Source organism: Pagrus pagrus, assembly GCF_965226575.1.
Source record: "Pagrus pagrus genome assembly, chromosome: 23".
NCBI classification, from domain to species: Eukaryota; Metazoa; Chordata; class Actinopteri; order Spariformes; family Sparidae; genus Pagrus; species Pagrus pagrus.
Genome location: NC_140205.1, coordinates 20,471,016 through 20,493,253, shown reverse-complemented (window position 1 = coordinate 20,493,253; position 22,238 = coordinate 20,471,016). Strand labels below are relative to the sequence as shown.

Genomic DNA, 22,238 nt, shown 5'->3' with positions numbered 1-22,238 from the left:
CTTTAGTATTGTCCCCTAACACTAATTTATTTTTCATGCATCATAGCCTACTAACAAGAACAATCTGAATAAAAGTCAAAATATAGAAGTTTCACACAAAATTACACTGGAAACACAGGGCCAACAGTCACCAGTGTCCATTGCAACACTGCCCTCCAAGAAAAGTCCCAATTCTGGCAATAAACACAGTTCGTGGCTTGTTGCATTAAGGAGTGTCCACTGAACTTCAAAGTTTACTGAGTAGGCAGGCAGGCATAACGACGTTGTCAGACGACGCATCAAGACGACACGTAGTAAAGACACTGTCAAACAACACGTTAAAACAACATTGCCAAACTACAGATCAAGACAACACGCCATAACACACATCATAATGACACTGTCAAACAACACATCACAGCACACATCATAACAACACTTTGTCAAATGACACATTATGACGACACAATGTAATGACAAAGTCAAATGACACAAGGACAGTTCAACGTTTAATAGACAATAGACAATAGACAAATGTCTTCTCACATGTTCAGTAGACATAGACAGTGCGCATGACGACATATTTTTGGCACAAATGGAACCCCATAGCTAACCGTCTTTTTAGATGATGCACACTAATGTGTATATTATCTGTAATAGCAAGGCATAATGCTATTTCAGCCTGTGTCAGGCCTTGATTGAAAAGATATGTGACGTGGTGATCGATATGCTCCTGCTCCTCTGACATTGCTACACTGAATGATTCCGTATATATATCATCTACAAGAATACATCAGAATGTATTAATGATATTTAGTCTTGATCATCTGAATGTGTAAATAAGATACGTGTCAAGTAAAGTTATAAAGTAGCATGAAGTGGAAATATGTGACTGAACCTCAGAATTGTAGTTGCGTATAGTACTCGAGTAAATGTACTTTCCTCCACTGTTACTAGTGTGTCTAGATCAGTGATTACAGTCGTGTCTCGCTGGTTAAACTGGTGTTCAGAGCAGAGGACTCACTTCCAGTCTGATGGCTCCATGACACCATCTAGCGGACCGACAGTAGAAGTGCAGCATTCATGTGACACTGATATGAAGCAGCCAATCAGTGGAGGAGCAGCTGATGTTCTGAGAGGAGACATGATGTAAAGGCTGATTTCAGTTGATGTGCAGATGAATGATTTGTGTTTCCTCTCCAAATGAAAGTGTGTGTGAGTTGAGCAGCATGAATCAGTGTGAGGACAGAGAGGAGGGAGGCCCTCCCTCTAAAACCACTGGACCTGGACCTGGACCTGAACCTGGACCTGGACTTGGACCTGAACCAAGCTGTGTGTCCTTCAAGAGTGACAAGTCAATGAATGAGATCTTTAATTTTAAAGGACAACAACCTCCTGCTGTAAATAGGTGAGCTGTTAATAACATTAATATGTGACTGATTCGTGCTTTAACTGTGGAGAAAGATGTTTTTTGAAACCTGATGTTTATTTTCAGCTTCGTTCTTCTTCACTTAAGTTTATATTGTCACTTTAGAAAGCGGCCCAATAGAACCAGTCTTCAACTCTTCATTTCACTTTATTGAATTAGTTTGGTCCAATATTCTCTGAGGTTTATTCCTCATGTTTTCCACTATTTTATGGACAGAAGCTTCTGTGTCTGAAGACTAGAAAGTAACATCTCTGGTGGGCTTCTTCTCTGTCCAACATTTGATTGATTGATTGATTGATTGATAATTAATTTTAAACAAGAACATTCATCAGACAGACAGTAAGTTGTTGTCATGTTGCTCTCTGTAGATGTTTGTCTTCATTAAATCCAGTCTGACCAGTTGTCCTGATGATCTTCATGTTCTCAGAGTGATGATGAAGGTTAGAGCAGGATTAGTATTAAAGGACAGGTTCACATGTTTTCATGTCCGTCCCTAAACAACTCTGACACTCCAGTGTTCCTCCTGTGTACCAACAGCAGTGACTCACCTCCTGCTGAAATCTGACCCCTGCTGCTGAGGAGAGGAGAGGGCTGTGTGTTATCAGGGTGTCCGCGGGGTTGTAAACGGTATTAAAAGGTAGTAAATGAAATTAGCAAAAATTAAGGCCATTAAAAAGTATTAAAAAGTAATAAATGTCATCTGACGAGGTATTACATTTTCGAACCACTATCCAACTATGAGTTTTTTTTCCATTTGTGGTAAGTGCAGGCCTATCTCCTAAAAATCGCGTGAATTTATTTATATAAATGATATGTGTGAGTAGGACCTGAGAGGTATCAATGATGTGAAGTCAGACAGTGTGCGACGCGGTAAAACTATTTGCGCCTCAGTCTATGCTCCAACCGGATAGCACACGGCTGGCTTGCTGCCAAAAGTTTCCAAAAGTTAGCTACGATTGACGAAGTCATGGGGAAATGTAATTTTTCGGACCTCTGGTTAGAGGAATAGAGATTCAAAGACTGGCTTAGGCCAGTAGTTGGTAACAGCCGAGAGGCGTATTGCCACGTCTGTAAAAAGACAATGAATATCACCTGGATGGGAGCGAATGCTGTCAAGTCACACATGGAGTCTAATAGCCACCAAACAAGAATGCACGGACGTAGTGAGCAACTACCAATTTTGATGTTCTGCGCTAGTGCGATGGCTACATCGCCACAAACCTCCACCGCTCTCCCGCAAGCCACTGCCAGCGGTAGGCTTACCAGCACCTTGAGTAGACCTACACAGACGTCAGACAGCAAACTCTATGTCTCTCTCTCTCTTTCTCTCTCTCTCTCTCTCTCTCTCTCTCTCTCTCTTTGTGTGTTTCTGTGTACGTGTGAAATGTGTCTGCAGAATTCTGCATGAAAAGACTCTGTTGGATGTTTGTTTCTCTCTCTCTTTCTCTCTCTCTCTCTCTATTTTGTCTTCATTGAGATAGAATGATAGTGAAAGAAAGAGTGTAGCGCTGGAGAAGTGGTGTGTGCTCTTCCTACACATAACAATGAAATCATTTTTTGTCTTGGGTTAGGATTAAATAACAAATAATTGTGTATAGGTCAGTGTTTTGATTGAGGCAAAAAAGTAACAAAGTATCCAGTAATATTATGTACTTGATTGTAATTGTAAGCATTACTATACTTATTCACTCAGAAAGTTGTAACAAAATGACAGTAGTCCGTTACTTTATTATTAGTTACCCCCAACACTGAAGTTCGAAAGGTTGCCACTACAGTTGCAGCACGAAGTTGTGTTGGTATTAAAAAATATTGTGAAGGTATTAAAAAAGGTATTAAAAGGTATTAAAGTCAACTTAAGAATTTCTCTATATACCCTGGTTATATCTAACCGTACAAGGGCCTGACCGATCTGGACTTTGTGGGGCCGGTACCGAATCCCATATTAACGAGTAAAAAACTCTGATAACTAATACAGTATATCGCCCGATTAAACTTTTTAATTTTTCAAAGAATAAATAAAAACAAATAACTTATTTTCTGATCTCTTAAACATAGTTCAAACACTTGAGACAAAGATATGAACTGAAGGCAGAACATTTTACAATATTTATTAAATATGCAAAAAAAAAAGTGTTAGAAATACGCCTAAAGTTACGTGAAGCATTTTGAAACTCAGATGTTTTGTGTGTGTGTTCAGTATTTTTTCTTACTGCAAGGCATGTTTACATGAATATAGCTTATGTTTACAAATGATGAATTTATTATTATCTTTATGTTTAGGTAATAGATCGCTGTATAAGCAACATAATAAGTAAAGTCACTGGCAAAACATTATTTGAAATACACCTCTTTGATGCCCTCTAGATGTTAACTCACATGTTCTCTACTCTGTCATCATGAACCATGAAGTCATCATGAACCATGAAGTCATTATGAACCATGAAGTCGTCATGAACCATGAAGTCATTATGAAGTCATCATGAACCATGAAGTCATCATAAACCATGAAGTCATCATGATCCATGAAGTCATCATGAACCATGAAGTCATTATGAACCATGAAGTCATTATGAACCATGAAGTCATCATGATCCATGAAGTCATCATGAACCATAAAGTCATCATGATCCATGAAGTCATCGTGAACCATGAAGTCATTATAAACCATGAAGTCATTATAAACCATGAAGTCACCATGAACCACGAAGTCATTATGAACCATGAAGTCATGAAGTCACCATGAAGTCATCATGAACCATGATGTCATTATGAACCATGAAGTCATGAAGTCACCATGAAGTCATCATGAACCATGAAGTCACCATGAAGTCATAAAGTCATCATGAACCATGATGTCATTATGAAGTCATTATGAAACATGACGTCATGAAGTCACCATGAAGTCATGAAGCCACCATGAAGTCATCATGAACCATGATGTCATTATAAACCATGAAGTCATTATGAAGTCATTATAAACCATGAAGTCACATGAAGTCATCATGAACCATGGAGTCATTATGAAGTCATTATGAACCATGAAGTCAACATGAAGTCATTATCAATCATGAAGTCATTATGAAGTCATTATGAACCATGAAGTCAGCATGAACCATGAAGTCATTATAAACCATGAAGTCATCATGAACCACGAAGTCATTATGAACCATGAAGTCATGAAGTCACCATGAAGTCATCATGAACCATGAAGTCACCATGAAGTCATAAAGTCATCATGAACCATGATGTCATTATGAAGTCATTATGAAACATGATGTCATGAAGTCACCATGAAGTCATGAAGCCACCATGAAGTCATCATGAACCATGATGTCATTATAAACCATGAAGTCATTATGAAGTCATTATAAACCATGAAGTCACATGAAGTCATCATGAACCATGGAGTCATTATGAAGTCATTATGAACCATGAAGTCACCATGAAGTCATTATCAATCATGAAGTCATTATGAAGTCATTATGAACCATGAAGTCAGCATGAACCATGAAGTCATTATAAACCATGAAGTCATCATGAACCACGAAGTCATTATGAACCATGAAGTCATGAAGTCACCATGAAGTCATCATGAACCATGATGTCATTATGAACCATGAAGTCATGAAGTCACCATGAAGTCACCATGAACCATGAAGTCACCATGAAGTCATGAAGTCATCATGAACCATGATGTCATTATGAAGTCATTATGAAACATGAAGTCATGAAGTCACCATGAAGTCATGAAGTCACCATGAAGTCATCATGAACCATGATGTCATTATAAACCATGAAGTCATTATGAAGTCATTATGAACCATGAAGTCACATGAAGTCATCATGAACCATGGAGTCATTATGAAGTCATTATGAACCATGAAGTCACCATGAAGTCATTATCAATCATGAAGTCATTATGAAGTCATTATGAACCATGAAGTCATTATAAACCATGAAGTCATTACTAACCATGAAGTCATCATGAACCATGAAGTCATTATGAACCATGAAGTCATTATGAAGTCATCATGAACCATGAAGTCATCATGAATCATGAAGTCTTCCTCCACAGAGTCGACCAGGAGAGCTCAGAGGTTCCCAGAGGTCAGTCTGCCCAGCAGCATCAAACACACCTGGACTCCATATTTATGGTCTGTACATGAACAACAACTACTGTAACTTCTGGTCTGTTCACAATAATCTCCATGCTGCACTTAACAGACCAGTGATCTGATGTTTGGCTCCATGATTTTAAATTGTCTCATTCACGTAATATTCTGTTCCAGCTGCTGGAGGAGAACATTGTCACTTTTGTGAAGAACGAGCTGAAGAAGGTCCAGAAGGTTCTGAGTTCAGATTACCCAGAATGCTTAGAGAGTCAGAGAGAGGATGAGGAGGTGTTGGATGGTGAGGATGAAGAGCAGAGGAGGAGCAGCAGAGAGGCATTTCTGAAGATCACACTGAACTTCCTGAGGAGAATGAAGCAGGAGGAGCTGGCTGACTGTCTGCAGAGCAGTAAGAGGATTTCTCTACAGATTTAACATGATGGATAAATGAGAAGTTTCCTGATGTCTGATGATGATGATGATGATGATGATGATACAAAATCTGTTTCTTTAGGGGAAGGAAATTGTCATATTTTCTTTATAAATAACTTAATGATCTTGTTTGTTGTGTTTTTATTCAGGAAGTCATTCTGGAGTTTGTGATCGTAAACTCAAATCTAACCTTCAGAAGAAGTTCCAGTGTGTGTTTGAGGGGATCACTAAAGCAGGAAACCCAACCCTTCTGAATCAGATCTACACAGAGCTCTACATCACAGAGGGAGGAACTGCAGAGGTCAATGATGAACATGAGGTCAGACAGATTGAAACAGCATCCAGGAAACCACACAGACCAGAAACAACAGTCAGACAAGAAGACTTCTTTAAAGCCTCACCTGGAAGAGATGAACCAATCAGAACAGTGATGACAAAGGGAGTGGCTGGCATCGGGAAAACAGTCTTAACACAGAAGTTCACTCTGGACTGGGCTGAAGACAAAGCCAACCAGGACATACAGTTCACATTTCCATTCACTTTCAGAGAGCTGAATGTGCTGAAAGAGAAAAAGTTCAGCTTGGTGGAACTTGTTCATCACTTCTTCACTGAAACCAAAGAAGCAGGAATCTGCAGCTTTGAAGAGTTCCAGGTTGTGTTCATCTTTGACGGTCTGGATGAGTGTCGACTTCCTCTGGACTTCCACAACACTAAAATCCTGACTGATGCCACAAAATCCACCTCAGTGGCTGTGCTGCTGACAAACCTCATCAGGGGAAACCTGCTTCCCTCTGCTCGCCTCTGGATAACCACACGGCCTGCAGCAGCCAATCAGATCCCTCCTGGGTGTGTTGACATGGTAACAGAGGTCAGAGGGTTCACTGACACACAGAAGGAGAAGTACTTCAGGAAGAGATTCAGGAATGAGGAGAAGACCAGCAGAATCATCTCCCACATCAAGACATCACGAAGCCTCCACATCATGTGCCACATCCCAGTCTTCTGCTGGATCACTGCTACAGTTCTGGAGGATGTGTTGAAGACCAGAGAGGGAGGACAGCTGCCCAAGACCTTGACTGAGATGTACATCCACTTCCTGGTGGTTCAGGCCAAAGTGAAGAAGGTCAAGTATGATGGAGGAGCTGAGACAGATCCACACTGGACTCCAGAGAGCAGGAAGATGATTGAGTCTCTGGGAAAACTGGCTTTTGAGCAGCTGCAGAAAGGAAACCTGATCTTCTATGAATCAGACCTGACAGAGTGTGGCATCGATATCAGATCAGCCTCAGTATACTCAGGAGTGTTCACACAGATCTTTAAAGAGGAGAGTGGACTGTACCAGGACAAGGTGTTCTGCTTCGTCCATCTGAGTGTTCAGGAGTTTCTGGCTGCTCTTCATGTCCATCTGACGTTCATCAACTCTAGTGTCAATCTGATGTCAGAAAAACAAACAACAGACCGTCAGTCTGCAGAGACAAGTCTCTACCAGAGTGCTGTGCTCAAGGCCTTAGAGAGTCCAAATGGACACCTGGACTTGTTCCTCCGCTTCCTCTTGGGTCTTTCACTGGAGACCAATCAGACTCTCCTCCGAGGTCTGCAGACACAGACAGGAAGGAGCTCACAGACCGATCAGGAAACAGTCGATTACATCAAGAAGAAGTTAGAAGAGACTCTGCCTGCAGAGAGAAGCATCAATCTGTTCCACTGTCTGAATGAACTGAACAATCGTTCTCTGGTGAAGGAGATCCAACAGTACCTGAGATCAGGACGTCTCTCCACAGATAAACTGTCTCCTGCTCAGTGGTCAGCTCTGGTCTTCATCTTACTGTCATCAGAAAAAGATCTGGACGTGTTTGACCTAAAGAAATACTCTGCTTCAGAGGAGGCTCTTCTGAGGCTGCTGCCAGTGGTCAAAGCCTCCAACAAAGCTCTGTAAGTGTGGAAAAGTTTTTTCAGAATGCAGTTAATGTGCTGTTATTGACCCAAATAGAAATAATGTTCCTTTTCTGCTCATTATTCTTTATCCAGGCTGAGTGGCTGTAACCTCTCAGAGAGAAGCTGTGGAGCTCTGTCCTCAGTTCTCAGCTCCCAGTCCTCTAGTCTGAGAGAGCTGGACCTGAGTAACAACAACCTGCAGGATTCAGGAGTGAAGCTACTTTCTGCTGAACTGAAGAGTTCACACTGTGTCCTTGAAACTCTCAGGTCAGGATTCATTATTCTATTTCATTATTTCCTGTGACTTTCCAATTGGAGCAGGTCTAGACCAGAAGAGAAGTCAGAGGATCACCAAAGTAATTACAGTTCATCCTGATGGAAGCATGAATGCATTTTCTATAAAATGTGGGTCTGTCAGTCTATTCTGCACTTTGGTTCAGACTTACTAATCTCAACAACCATTGGATGGATTGTCATGAGGTTTGGTTCAGACATCCATGCTCCCCTCAGGATGAACTGTAATTACTTTGGTGAACCTCTGACTTTTAATCTGGTGCCATCATCAGGTCATCATTTTAATCTGCATAATATGTTGGTTCATGCACAAGTATTTGCAAAACTAATGGCATTTCCATCAGTTTCAGTTATACTTTGTGTTTAGTGCTAATTAGTAAATCAGTGAAAACTAAGATGATGAATATAATAAATGTTAAACCCATTTTGAATCATCAGGACCCTCAGCTGATCTGTGTGTGTTGTTTTGTGTGTCTGCAGGCTGTCAGGCTGTCTGATCACAGAGGAAGGCTGTACTTCTCTGGCCTCAGCTCTGGACTCCAACCCCTCCCATCTGAGAGAGCTGGACCTGAGCTACAATCATCCAGGAGACTCAGGAGTGAAGCTTCTGTCTGCTCGACTGGAGGATCCAGGCTGGAGACTGGACACTCTCAGGTATGAAGAGTCCCGCTGCAGCCGCAGACAGTCAGTGTGAGACTGTATCTCGACTGTAGATGGTTCAGTGTCGGGAGGTCTGCTTCGTTTACTCCACCTCCAGTTCAGTTCAGTTCAGGAGAAAAGGCAGCATAGCTTGAAGCCAAGAGTTACAAGTGAAGAGAGGAAGATGAGAAGAAGAGATGAAGATCAGTGACCAGGAGAGTCTTGGCACTAACACTAAAGTTACACCCAGTGTGCGAAATACCCGTCAATATTCGGGGGGGTCCCCATCTCCCAATTGTTGCGCAATACTGAAATACATTTTCTCAATATGCAGTAGGCCTATAACATTACAATATTTCATGGATGCAAGCCAAGACAATCAGTCTATAGCCTACATGACAACCAGGGGCGCCGCCAGGGATTTTGGGCCCCATGCAGAGAAATCTAATTGGGCCCTTGTATAGGCCGGCGAAAAAATTTGATGCTGTGTTATGTAAAACTATGCATTTTAATGATATTTTTGACTATCATTCCCATATTTGTGAAAAGAACAACATGACAGTTACTTGGTCACTGCTCACTACCTTGTAGTCCCACATGCAGGTCTAATTTATCTCTTATCTCTTTTATCTTTAACTGTAGACTCACAGGTGGTGGCGTTGGATTTGGGGTGAAAAAATACATATATGGGGCTATATGGTCGTTGCGATTTAATCTTCTGATTTCCAGAAAATATAAACATTTCTCTGATTGTATTGAGAGTTGTATTGAGTCACACAGTCTGCATGTGCATGTCTATCTCCCTGGCTGTCTCTGAAACTGAGGGTCATGTAGTTCATGATGTTAAGCTTTGCTAGGTCATAGACATCTTGAAATTGAAATGAATCCACTGATACCAAACATATCATGCTAGCTTACTGGGAAAGGAGCTAAATATCGCTCCAAATTTGAACTGTTTTTACCGCGAGGTCGGCGACCTCAATGTGAAACGATTACTTGTAATAATAACTTTCAGTCACCACTTAATGAGGTATGAGATGAGGATGAGGAACCTGCTGCTGCTGAAACTGAGCTAGATACAACAAGCCAAACAGCACCAAGCTCTCTCTAAGACCACAACCAACCACAGGGCCTACATAACTTGCGGTCTTTCCATTCGCCCACCTGCTTCGTTGTCCAACCAGCCGCAGGTCACCTGTGCTAGCAGCAGTAGCAGCTAACGTTACCTCAGCACCTGCTGCGTCTTCGGAGCACTCGGCCTCAACTTCACGTTGTTCTTCTGGGGAGTCACTGGGTGGGAGAGGGTCCTCTGTTCTGGTAGCGAGTGGGCCCACTGCGCTAGCTGCACCTGCATCGTCTTTCGGTGCCTTTTCATCTCTGAGTGAAGTTTGTGAGTGATACACTCTGGTTTAGCTTTCGCTTGCTAGCCATGTTTAGTATGACTTCTCAACTAGTGATGTTATGTTCGTGAACGATTCGTTCAATATGAACTAATCTTTTTTATGACTCAGGAGTAATGAGTCATCTCAGTGAGTGATTCGTTCATTTTCATGCAGTACCTTCCCTCGCCACATGGCAGCTGCATAAGCTCAGTCAGGAGGACAGGAAACCAAAATGATTAGTTCACGACTCACTCAACTGTGCGTCCGTCCTCAGGTCCTCGTTCATTTGTCACGTGACAAAGCACTGTGTGACGAGCAGTAAGCACAAACGTTCGTTCATAGGTCTATGGATCGTTCATACGGATCGTTCATACGGATCGGTCTCTCGTTCATTTGTCACGTGACTGGCAGCTCACGCTCAACAGTTCGTTCTTGTTCGTTCTCGTTCATCCGGATCGTTCATTTGTCACGTGACAGGCAGCTCACGCTGAACGGTTCATTCTCGTTCGTTCTCGTTCATCCGGATCGTTCATTGGTCACGTGACAGGCAGCTCAGGCTGTGTGACGAGCAGTACGTTCGTTCTCGGATCGGTCTCTCGTTCATTTGTCATGTGACAGCTACCTAGTCACTGTCGTGCTGTTAAACAACAATGGCAGGGAGGATACAGGATACAGTCACTTTATTGTGGTGTGTATTTGCTTTCCTAGGTTTTCATATGGTTTTAATTGCTTGTGGCATTTTGTTTATTATGCTTTGTCAGCTGAAGCAAACCATGTTGCCTTCAGTGTTAAGTGTTTGAGAACCGCAGTCTTTTTTACAATGCCCACAAGAGGGCTACAGCGCCACCCGCTGTAAAAATGAACAAAATGAACGAAATGACTCAAAAAAAGATTAGTTCAATTTACTGTTCGAGAGTAAAAGATCCGAGTCAGTAAAAAGAGTCGAACTTCCCAACACTATTCTCAACGTCACGTCTTTCTTCTGTTTGGCGCACATGGCCAATTTGCATACGTGCGCAGGACAGCTGCTCCGCTTGGCAACAAATACAACATATCTGTGAATAAATGTTTTGAATTCTGAATACTGGACATGGTGAGCTTAAACACATTTTAGTGACCATTAGTGACAATAAAATATTTTATTTTTTATTTTTTAGACAAAATTTGAGACCCCCTTCAAATATTGCTTTTGAGGCTTTCAGGGGGTCTCATGGGTTAATGGGGGGGGGGTTCAAGCCCCCGCGGACCCCCCAAATTTCGTACACTGGTTACACCTCTTTTTTCAGACTAGTTCAGTGCCTGTTCAAAATGTGCCTGTCTGATTTGTTGGCCTCTGGTTTTGCTGCTTGATGAACTGCTCATCCAAACTACTTCACACTCACACTGATTGCAGAGGGTTATCAAAACATTAACATTACATCTAATTTCCACCATGTCACTGTTGTGGTATGATATTAATAATAACAACAGACCCTCTGTGTCAGATGTCTGATCAGAAAATACTGAACCTCAAATTCAAAAGATTTCTGTGACACATGAATGAATTGAAACACTGAATGTCATAGAAACTCTTTCCCTGAACTGGAGAATCAGTTTTTTGCCAAAGTGCTTGACTTTGAACTTAAAATGGTTCTGACATGGATCTTTATCAACACTGGAGTAACTGCATTCTAGATCATCACTGACAAGTGTATTTGTGCCTCAGTGTGAAACGATTTACAGACTGTAACAACTGTCTGTGGCATCAGTTTAAAGTGAACAGAAGATCCAGTCCAATAACAACGTTAGATGACACAAGGTGGAACATTCCCGTCACATTACCATAACAGCAGTAGTGCATAGATGAATTTAAGATGGGTCAGTGGTGCCGTCTTGGCTCCTGTCATGAGCAAACTGTTGCTCCAGCTGAGTTTGGGCTGTTTTGGGTAGTTCTCATTATAACAGCCTGCAGGGGCAGGACAGTTTCAGTGTTTTGCACCGTCAGCAAAATCAAAAGACAAATGAAAACATTCAGTGATCAATCATCTGCTCCATTGATTAACATGATATGTGACCTGTTCAGAGCTGCAGCTCTCTACAGTAGTTGGTGGACCTCTGGTTTAATGCTGTTGTAATGTACTTCAGCCTGGCTCGTAGCTGCTGACTCAGCTTCACTTTCAGCTGTTCTGGAGTCGTGTTAAGGTTCTGCTGGTGGAAATCTAATGTTTCCTGAATTTGCTGCTTCAAAATAAAAGCTTTCAAATGACTACATAATGCAGGACTTTTATTGTGAAGGATTTATAGGACGTGTTAAATTCAGGAAGATGCCGTGACAACGTTGCATGAATGGACTTTTAATTTCTCTTCTGTGGCAGCAAACAACACACATGGTTTCAGTTACTAACTGGGTCTATCACACACTTTATGGCCGACTACAGAAATAACATCGTGCACTTTACTGTGACTGCAGCAACGTGCTCGTAGCTCTGTCACATACGAGAGACTCACTCCTAGCAACACAACACAGAGTAGTGTTTGTTGTCACTAATTATAGGGCTGCAACTAACAACTATTTTCATAACCCATTAATCACATAAAAAGACAAAAGCTGATTTTTTTCTTTACATTTCCAGTATTTTATTCAAACAATAAAACATTGCTCTTACATTTTCCTCTTTAGTCTTGTTCAGTTCACTTTCAAACAACTCACAAATTGTAAAGCAACATAAATGTATTGTGTGGAAATGTCTCCATTATAAGATGCATTACGATGTAGAGACAGAGCAGAATCGAGAGTCTGCAGCTCACGTTGATTGTTGATTGTTCGGCCTCAGCTGGACAATAAAGTTACGTTGTGACGTTGCTCCCATGTTTTGAACTGTGGGAGGACTTCCAGCTAATGTTACTTATGTAGGAGGGATGTTGGAGGGAGGCAGAGATCATCTGAGAGTGATTTCTTTAAACGGACATCTCGGGACACATGTCAGACTTATAAACTTGCTGTGAAGAACGAACTGGACGAGACTTCTTCCTCACAACAATCACTAATCACGTCAGACATTTTCACCTGAAGCTAACGTCTGCAGCCATAAATAATAACTGTTACAGCAGCCCAGCTAATCAGCCAAGATCTGAGGAGGTGCTGTCAACTCTGCCGTCCAACTCTGAGAGAGGTGTGTGCAGCAGAGTCAGTAAATCTTTTATCTTAAAGCTGCCATGTGAAAACTATATTATTGTAGACACACATGAAAGACGCTGCAGATGGAAACATGTTTTGTTTGATTATTGAATAGATGCAGCTTTTATTTTGTAGCCTTCTGTAGTCTGATTATTGGAAGGACTTTCTGAATAAAAGGGGAATTTAAATGATGAAAAGTAGCCGTGTGCAGTGATATAGATCATTGAGGATGATAAAAAACACTGAGATGCATCGAGAATCGGTGACAGCGGAATCGTAATCAAATCGTGAGGCCAGTGAAGATTCACACCTCTAAAATGTTTGTTACATGACAATTGCAAAAGTGACTTTGGTTAAGCCATGCTCGGGAAAGACACATAGTCAATTGCTCTGCTCCAGTCGTTATTAAAAACAACTTCCCAACTCGAGAACTTCTACAGCAAAACTTCAAGAGGCAAGAAATGAGTGGGGGGTAATCACAGAGAGGACCTAAGAATCTGAGAGGGCGCGTAACTGAACAATTACAGCCCGACGAAAAACAAATGGAGCCGACAGATGAAGATAATGGCTACCCGCTAGCTAGCGGCGAAGTTGGTCAATCTAGAGACAAACTGCTCCAGGAAATGTCGAACATTTCTAAAAACATCTGCGACTTTAAGAACGACATACATTCAGCTGTCTTTGATTTTAAAGAGGATGTTAAAAAAGACTTCAAGGATGAATTAGCAATGCCGAGACAAGAGCTAAACCAGAAGCTAACTCCACGCTTCAAGCTCATGACCAGGCTATCACCGAGGCAGAGGAGCACATCTCGGACATGGAAACAAGCAGCGCTGTAACGAAAGAGGCTCTGCTGTGTCTGCTGAAAGAACAACGCAGGTTGCGGGAAAAAGTCATGGATCTGGAAAGCAGGTCCAGAAGAAATTGTAAGGTCGCCCAAGTCTACCTTGACCTGCAGTAATTATGGTGATTAACATGTTCTCTTGTGTAGTCTTTTTTGCCATAATTTTAATTACCATGATGTGGTTAATCGTATCAGGAGCCTATGGTCGGGGATCATTAATGGACACGGATCATTGATATGGACTGCTATTATTATTTTTATTTATTTTTTGGCAATGGTTAAATGGGGGAGAGGGGAAAGGTCGCAAGAGTTGATGCGCGCAGCAGGTGGGACCGGCGGAGTTTGGAGGACGTGGACAGCAGCGGTGTCCGGTGGATCTCCTCAGGATGAATAATCATCAAAACCAAAGCAGGATTATAATAACCACTGGAGTCTGCATGCCCGGGATCCTTTTGCCAAACGGGCCGGGTGAGCTTGGCGTTGGTTCGCCTCTTTTTGAGCTTTAGACTTACGGGCGGCTCGCCATGTTTCCACCTTGCAAGGTAGTTTTCTTTTGATACTTTCCCTTTCGGACCTAATTCTTTCTCGGACTCTTTCCGTTGGATGTCGGACATGTGAACTGTGGGGAGTTTTCGGGGTTATTGGGGGTTGTTGGCCAAATGTTTGATTGTATTGCGGTGTGCCTCTTTTCTTTTGTTAGGTGTATGTGTCCAGGTCGGACATAATTTAATTTATTCTCTGTTAATACAGTATATGGTAGCTAACCTCCTGTGTGTTTTCGTTTCTTTAGGTGTAAGGGAGAGTTTTGCCATTTAATTTTGGGGAGTTTAAAATTAGTTTTCGGCCAGCCGGTAGTGTCCATTGGCCGCATTTATCAGGTCCGTCCGTCCCCTTAGAATTTGCGTTGTACTTTTCCTTTGAGTGTTAATAGTTGAGGGAAATTATTACAAAATAACTTTCAGGTATATGGTGTACCGGAGGACTCCAAGGGTGACTTGAGGATAAAGTTTGTAGAAAACCTGCTGACCACGGAGCTCGTTCTCCCAGACGGTATGTCCCTGCAGATTCAATGGGCCCATAGAGCTTTGACACAGAAGCGAGGACCTGATGCTACACCTCGGTCTATCGTGATAAACTTCCTGCAGTTTGACCTCAAAGAAACTGTGTTGAAGTTGGCTTGGAAGAAGAAAATCCACTTAAACAACGAACAGATTTTCTTCGACCATGATTATGCTTATGAGGTGATGGAGAAACGCAGAGCCTACGGGGGAATTAAGAAAGTGTACACAGACCTACGAGGATGCACATCAGGCTGCACAGGAGCTGAGGGCACAGGGAATACAGGTGGCTGCCATCAGAGAGGACCCGGGCCCCATCCTGGAGGAGAGTATACTGAAGGCGTTCCCATGGCAACAGCCAACAGAGGAAAACAAATGGAGACGTGAGTGAAAGAAAGGCTCCAGGAGTTTAAGAGATCACCACTGAGTTGAAAGACTAGAAACTGCGCAGGACAACAAGTGAGCGGACTGAAAATTAAGAGAGGTAATCTGATCTTTCTTCTCCTCTCTCTCTTTATTTTGAATTATAATATTGATTTGTTGAAACTATTATAAATCACCGACTGAGCAAAACATCAGAGTTGGACATATTAGTGGATATGGAGTGCAGCTGCAGGCCAATCACTCCATCACTAGGGAGGGCCACAGCCATCGAGGAGGGGTTCTTCCCTCCACCATACTGATACGTGGGGAAGTTGAAGGGAATCTGTTTACCTTGTGTAATGTATACATTCCTCCTGGTTCAGAACCAGATTTCTAAATCCAAGTAATTGATAGAATTGCAACCGAATCACAAGGGACTCTAATGTGTGGAGGTGATTTTAATACTATTCTTATTCCAAAACTTGACTCCTCTGGAACAAGAATATCTCACCCCCAAAGAATAACAAAGAAAATTAACTCATTATCAGAAATAGGACTGATTGACATCTGGGGACATCTAACTCCATCCGTCAAAGACTATACTTTCTATTCATCTCCACACCAAACATATTCCAGGATTGACTATTTTTTACTATTTGGGACAGACAGTAGTAAGGTACAAAAATGCCACATTGGAAAAATTAATCTTTCGGACCATTGCCCACTGTATTTGTCCCTAGAAGTGACCCATAGACGGAAGCTTATACTCTGGAAATTAAATCCTAGTATATTGAATAAAAATAGGACAGAACAGTTTGCAAGAGAAATCCAAGACTACTTAGAATATAATGACAATGGAGAGGTGTCTCTGCCCGTGCTCTGGAAAAGCTCTGCAAAAATTCAAACAACTCAGCTTTGTTTGATGGCTTGTGACCATCCATCTTCTTCTTGATCACATTCTAGAGGTTTTCAATGGGGTTCAGGTCTGGAGATTGCGGCTGGTCATGACAAGGTCTTGATCTGGTGGTCCTTCATCCACACCTTGATTGACTTAGCTGTGTGGCATGGAGCATTGTCCTGCTGGAAAAACCAATCCTCAGAGTTGGGGAACATTGTCAGAGCAGAAGGAAGCAAGTTTTCTTCCAGGATAACCTTGTATGTGGCTTGATTCATGCGTCCTTCACAAACACAAATCTGCCCGATTCCAGCCTTGCTGAAGCTGAAGCACCCCCAGATCATCACAAATCCTCCACCAAATTTCACAGTGTGTGCGAGACACTGTGGCTTGTAGGCCTCTCCAGGTCTCCATCTAAATATTAGACAACCAGGTGTTGGGCAAAGCTGAAAATTGGACTCATCAGAGAAGATGAACTTACTCCAGCCCTCTATGGTCCAATCCTTATGGTCTTCTGCAAACCTCAGCCTGGCTCTTCTTTGCTTCTCATTGATGAAGGGCTTATTTCTAGCTTTACAGGACTTGAGCCCTGCCCCCACGATCCTGTTTCAAACCGTTCTCGCCATGCACTTCACCCCAGCTGCCATTTGCCATTCTTTTTGTAGGTCACTTGATGTCATCCTACGGTTGCTGAGTGACATTCAAATGAGTTGACGGTCATCCCGGTCAGTGGAGAGTTGTTTTCGCCCTCTGCCGGTCTGTAGCTTTGTTGTCCCCAATGTCTGCTGCTTAAGTGCAGAATCCTCATGTTTTTCGGTTTAGATGTATGTGCCCATGCAAAAACAAAGATGTAGTATAAGAAGACGCATGCTGTACAAGTAGGAGTGGGTATGGTGTGTATATATGTGAATATGTACCTATACTCCAGTACTATGTGTAAAATGAATGAGCTGTCGAGATAAGTAAGGGTGTGGGTACATGTGTCTGTGTATGCATATTGTATTTATGTTGATTCTCCTGTCTTATTTAACACTCAGATCCCCCCCATGTTATGTGTTTTGTGCCCAGTTGGCGCATGTGTGTTGTTTTGTATACCGAAAGAAAAACAAATAAAAAGTAAATTTAAAAAAAATGCAAAAGTAGAATATTGTTTGTTTTCTAAAGTGCACATAGCACTCCTTCATCCTCCACCATTGATAGTGGCCTCGTGTGTTAGCAGCATACTGAGGATAGCATCAGTCAGAACAGCTGCTGGCTGTGGTGTCATGGGGCGTCCCTCCTCAGAACGTAGTCACCCATGTTGAGTTACTTCTTTGTGAAGTGAGAGACACAGTATTACATAATATCAGTTAAATATCAGTTTGAGTTAATATTTGCTGATGTAAAGGGCAAATACAGATCAGGCCTGTACAATAAAACACAACAACAACAGAGCAGCACTTCCTCACAAAATGTGAAAAGTATCAACATATTAGAGAAACACATGTTAAACATGTAATAGATTACAAAGGGTTTGTTGAGCCAGTAGATGAAGAAACAACAGTCCTACTAGGGGAGAACCCAAAGAGCTGTGATCCAGCAGCAGTCTATGTTCTGCTGCCACAAACTGAGGGACAGTGAGTGACAGTCAGCTGAGAGTTGTTCCTGTTATATGTGATGACACTTATTATTTAGTGTTGTGCTGTTATTGTCAGCTTTGGTTATAGTTCTATCTATGGTGTGTTTTGATCTACTGTACTAGTCTTTACACTAGAATGTTCTTCTTCTTTATCTTCTCAATGTTCGTGCGCTTGCTTTGGCAACATGTTTGTGTTACATCGTGCCAATAAAGACATTTTTGAATTTAGAAAATGAAATAAAAAAATAAATGGACATTGTGAACGCAGCCTGAGCCATGCACTGAGAATAAAAAGGAAATGTAATATATATTTGAACAGAACAGATATGCTCAAGTTTCTGTTGTGAAGAAATAAAGACTTGACTTCAGACGATCTCTTACTATGACATGAAATATTCTAAAAACTCCTCCTATGTACTCCAGTGTCTCTGACTGTACTTCAGCTAATTACCCAACAGGGGGCGACACTGATCCATCACAAACCTGAGAGCACAGATGGAAGGTGTTTCTGTCCTAAACGTTTTTTAAATTGAAACCCGTAATGTAGCCGGGCCCTTATCTTGTGTTTGCAGGAACAACAGGTTTACTAATGGATGAAGTTTATCAGCTCCAAAAGTTCATCCTGTCCAAACTTGTGTCAGTCAGCCTGTCCAACAAACAAATACTGCTGCTCATTAAAGATACTGAACAATAAGTGACTAAAGGGACAGACACTACGGATCAGTGTAGACAGGTTAAGGGTTTGAAACATTTACTAAGTTACCGTGCCGAGTCTCCTTCACCCGTAGTGGCTCCGACGTGCTTTCTCTTCAGCTGCTCAGTGATGTGGTGCTACCTGCCATGTGAGAGCAGCTCTGCACATCTTGTAGCTGTTTTCTTTGAACACTTTAATATAAAGTGCTGCCACACTTTTGATGACATGGCTCGTACACGTTCCTCTTCTGTAACGTTTGTAGTTCCTGTTGCCTCCGTGGCCTCCGCTATATTGCAAATGCGTAACGGAGCTGATTCAGAAAGGAGACGGCGCGACTCCGAGTAGCTTCCTGTTTTGTCACCTGAGCTAACGCGAAGCGTGCCATTTGCTAGAACTGCCGCACTGAATGTGTTTTCCTGACGTATCTTCCGCTCTACCGTCTTTGACTATGAAGTGAAACAGCTCGCTCCGTGCCACAGCGCCTGCATCACAACGTAAACCAACTAATCCACGATGAAACTGGTTGGCAGCTGTTTTTAAAATGGATTCAATGGGTTAGTTGTCGCAGCCCTAAAAAATTCCAATATTGAATTCAAAGTCAACACTGCACTTCTTTGAGTCCTCAGCGACAAACCTGCCAAGTATAAAGTAGATTGGATGAACGGTTCTGGAGACATGTGAACCACAGACAGACAGAAAGAAAGACAGATTCCTGGCTTTATAGTCAGATGTTCCTCTGTCACATCTGGACACATCATGTTTACCACAGCAGATTTCAAACTAAGAGACATTTTCTGTCATTTTTTCTGCTTTTAATAGCATCAAACATGACATGAAGTTCTCCTCACAGTAACTATTACTGCTGTAATGTACATCAGATATCAATCCAGCACCAAACTATAGTACCATGAACATGTCAACACATGAAGTGATGCTGTTTCTATCACAAGCAGGTTCAGTGACACTTGTGAGCTTCTGCAGGGAAACAGTCTGGGAGTCTGTGTCACTTGGTTTTGTGGCAGAGGTCGGGAACCAACGTCCAACGTTTTCTGATGATTTATTACGTATAAATTGTATTTGTTTATTTGCTCAGTAAAACAAAGCAGCAGAAACACACAGCAAGAACAAAAAGCAGACTGTGCAGGTGAGATTCAGAAAAGCCCTGGAAGCTTCAAACAGGAATCTGACCTCAAACGTTCTGACATCCAAATACAAAAGTCCTATAATATACAAACATAAGCACAAGTTGACATTGGATCAGACAGCAAGCGTAAGGTAGCCCACAGGAAACAGCACCAACATCCAATAAAATAAAGATGAAGTCATAAATCCAAAAAGAGTGTGTGTTTGTGTGTGTTCTCACATGTTGTCGTCCTCTTTCACACACACCAACATCCTGTGGCTCACTCTGTGTGTGAGGAGAGTGGCAGAGGTGAAGAGGTTCAGGAGAACAGGGAGAAGCAGGCCTGATGGACATATTGTGTTTCTGTGTATGAGTCATGTCATGTCCATGTCTGCATGCTGAAAGAGGATGTGCTGCTCTGACCCCCCTCCTCCTTTCAGGGTGGAGCCTGCTGGAGTCCGATGGTTGACACCAGGTCTGAGGAAGTGTGAGTGTGTTTTTACTTTGATTCATGAAAACAAAGCAGCTTCACACTGTGACATCACTCAGTCACATCTGTGACGTCATCATCACACTGCTGATACATTAATAACTGCAGCTGTGTTGTGTCTTTTTCTCTCCATCAGATTCCTGTGAGCTCACAGTCGACACAAACACAGTCAGCAGAGACATCAAACTGTCTGACAACAACAGGAAGATGACACATGTGAGAGAGGTTCAGTCATATCCAGAGATGTTTGAGTCCTCCTTGTGTCCTCGGCTGCTGTGTAGAACTGGTCTGACTGGTCGCTGTTACTGGGAGGTCGAGTGGAGAGGAGATGTTTGTATATCAGTGGGTTACAGAAGAATCAGAAGGAGAGGAGACAGTGAAGACTGTGTGTTTGGACTGAAGGATCAGTCCTGGAGTCTGTGGTGCTTTGCTGGTCGTTACTCTGTCTGGCACAATGACATAGAAACAGACATCTCCTCCTCCTCCTCCTCCTCCTCCTCCTCCTCCTCTGGTAGAGTAGCAGTGTATGTGGACTGTCCTGCTGGCACTCTGTCCTTCTACAGAGTCTCCTCTGACTCACTGATCCACCTCCACACCTTCAACACCACATTCACTGAACCTCTTTATCCTGGATTTCGGTTCTTCAGGTCCAGGCCTGGTTCCTCAGTGTGTCTGTGTGATGTTTAGTCTGCAGAGTCTCCTCCTGTCACAGAAACATTGTCAGTGGTGAACAGTTGAGTCTGTACAGGATCACAGTCACATCAATCTTTCAGCTTCTTGTAATAAATTCATCAGTGAACTTTGTACAAAATGATTCAAACTGATTGAAAAGATTCTTCATTTACATTTTAAACTTCTTCCACTTCCAATTCTGTTGACTTGTACTTTCTGTCATGTGTTGTTTTGAATTCTGGCTCTTGTTCCAATAAAATCCAGAAATATTAGTGAAATGTAAGAAACAGAAAACATTGACTCATCTGTAGCTTTAATTGTAAAGAGTCATTGTGAACAAAGTTGTAAATGGACAGTAAAATATGATCAAATGTACTCGACACTCCACCTGAAACACTCTGACTTGTTTCATGTGTTTCTAATGATGAAACAAACAGTTCGATCATGTTGGTTAACACATGTAATTATGTCCGTAGTGACGTCATAAACTGTCAACATCTGTTCATTTCTATGTGATTATTATATGAGAAGAAAACACATTTTAATGACAATCATTGTGTTTCTCTGTGTTTTGTGGCTGTTGAGGTCCGGCTGTATTTTCAGGATGTTTGTTGGATTTGAATCTGTAAATATGAATGATCACTTATGTCCATCTGTTTGAGACGGTTAATTGCATTATTAGTTGAAGCACACTGGTGCTGAGTTCTGTATGTGTAATAATTATAATAATAAACTTTATTGTGATTAAAACATGTCAGAGTTGAGGCCAATAACAGCAGACATGTATAAATAATACAATAAATAAAGAGTAATATGGAGGATAATAAAACAGACGAGACATGTTGAAATAAAACAGCGTGGTGGCAGCATTAATAAAAGACTTCCTGCTGATTTAAAAGATGTCAGTGATTGTGCCGCCTCAGAACACCACTGAACATTTCCCTCATTTGATTCCAGGACGACAAACTGAGATATATACAGACTGAACAGTGTGATATGAGCTCACTGGATACACAACAGCTGTGGTTTCTTTTCACCAGCAGAGGGCGTCAACGTCCTCCAACTCCAGCAGAATAATGCTGAATAAAGAGCCAGAGAAAACTCAGAAAGTACTGAGAAATACTT

General features: G+C 41.9%; 1 pseudogene across 1 annotated transcript; it reads left to right on the top strand.

The window, feature by feature from the left end:
* The first annotated feature begins 494 nt into the window (after positions 1-494).
* Positions 495-21,799, top strand: LOC311252605 (NACHT, LRR and PYD domains-containing protein 12-like; annotated as a pseudogene). Its single transcript, XR_014624941.1, has 7 exons — positions 495-1,387; positions 5,484-5,562; positions 5,698-5,926; positions 6,099-8,151; positions 8,659-8,832; positions 20,392-20,438; positions 20,578-21,799. The product of XR_014624941.1 is annotated as an NACHT, LRR and PYD domains-containing protein 12-like (transcript).
* Positions 21,800-22,238: the final 439 nt, after the last annotated feature.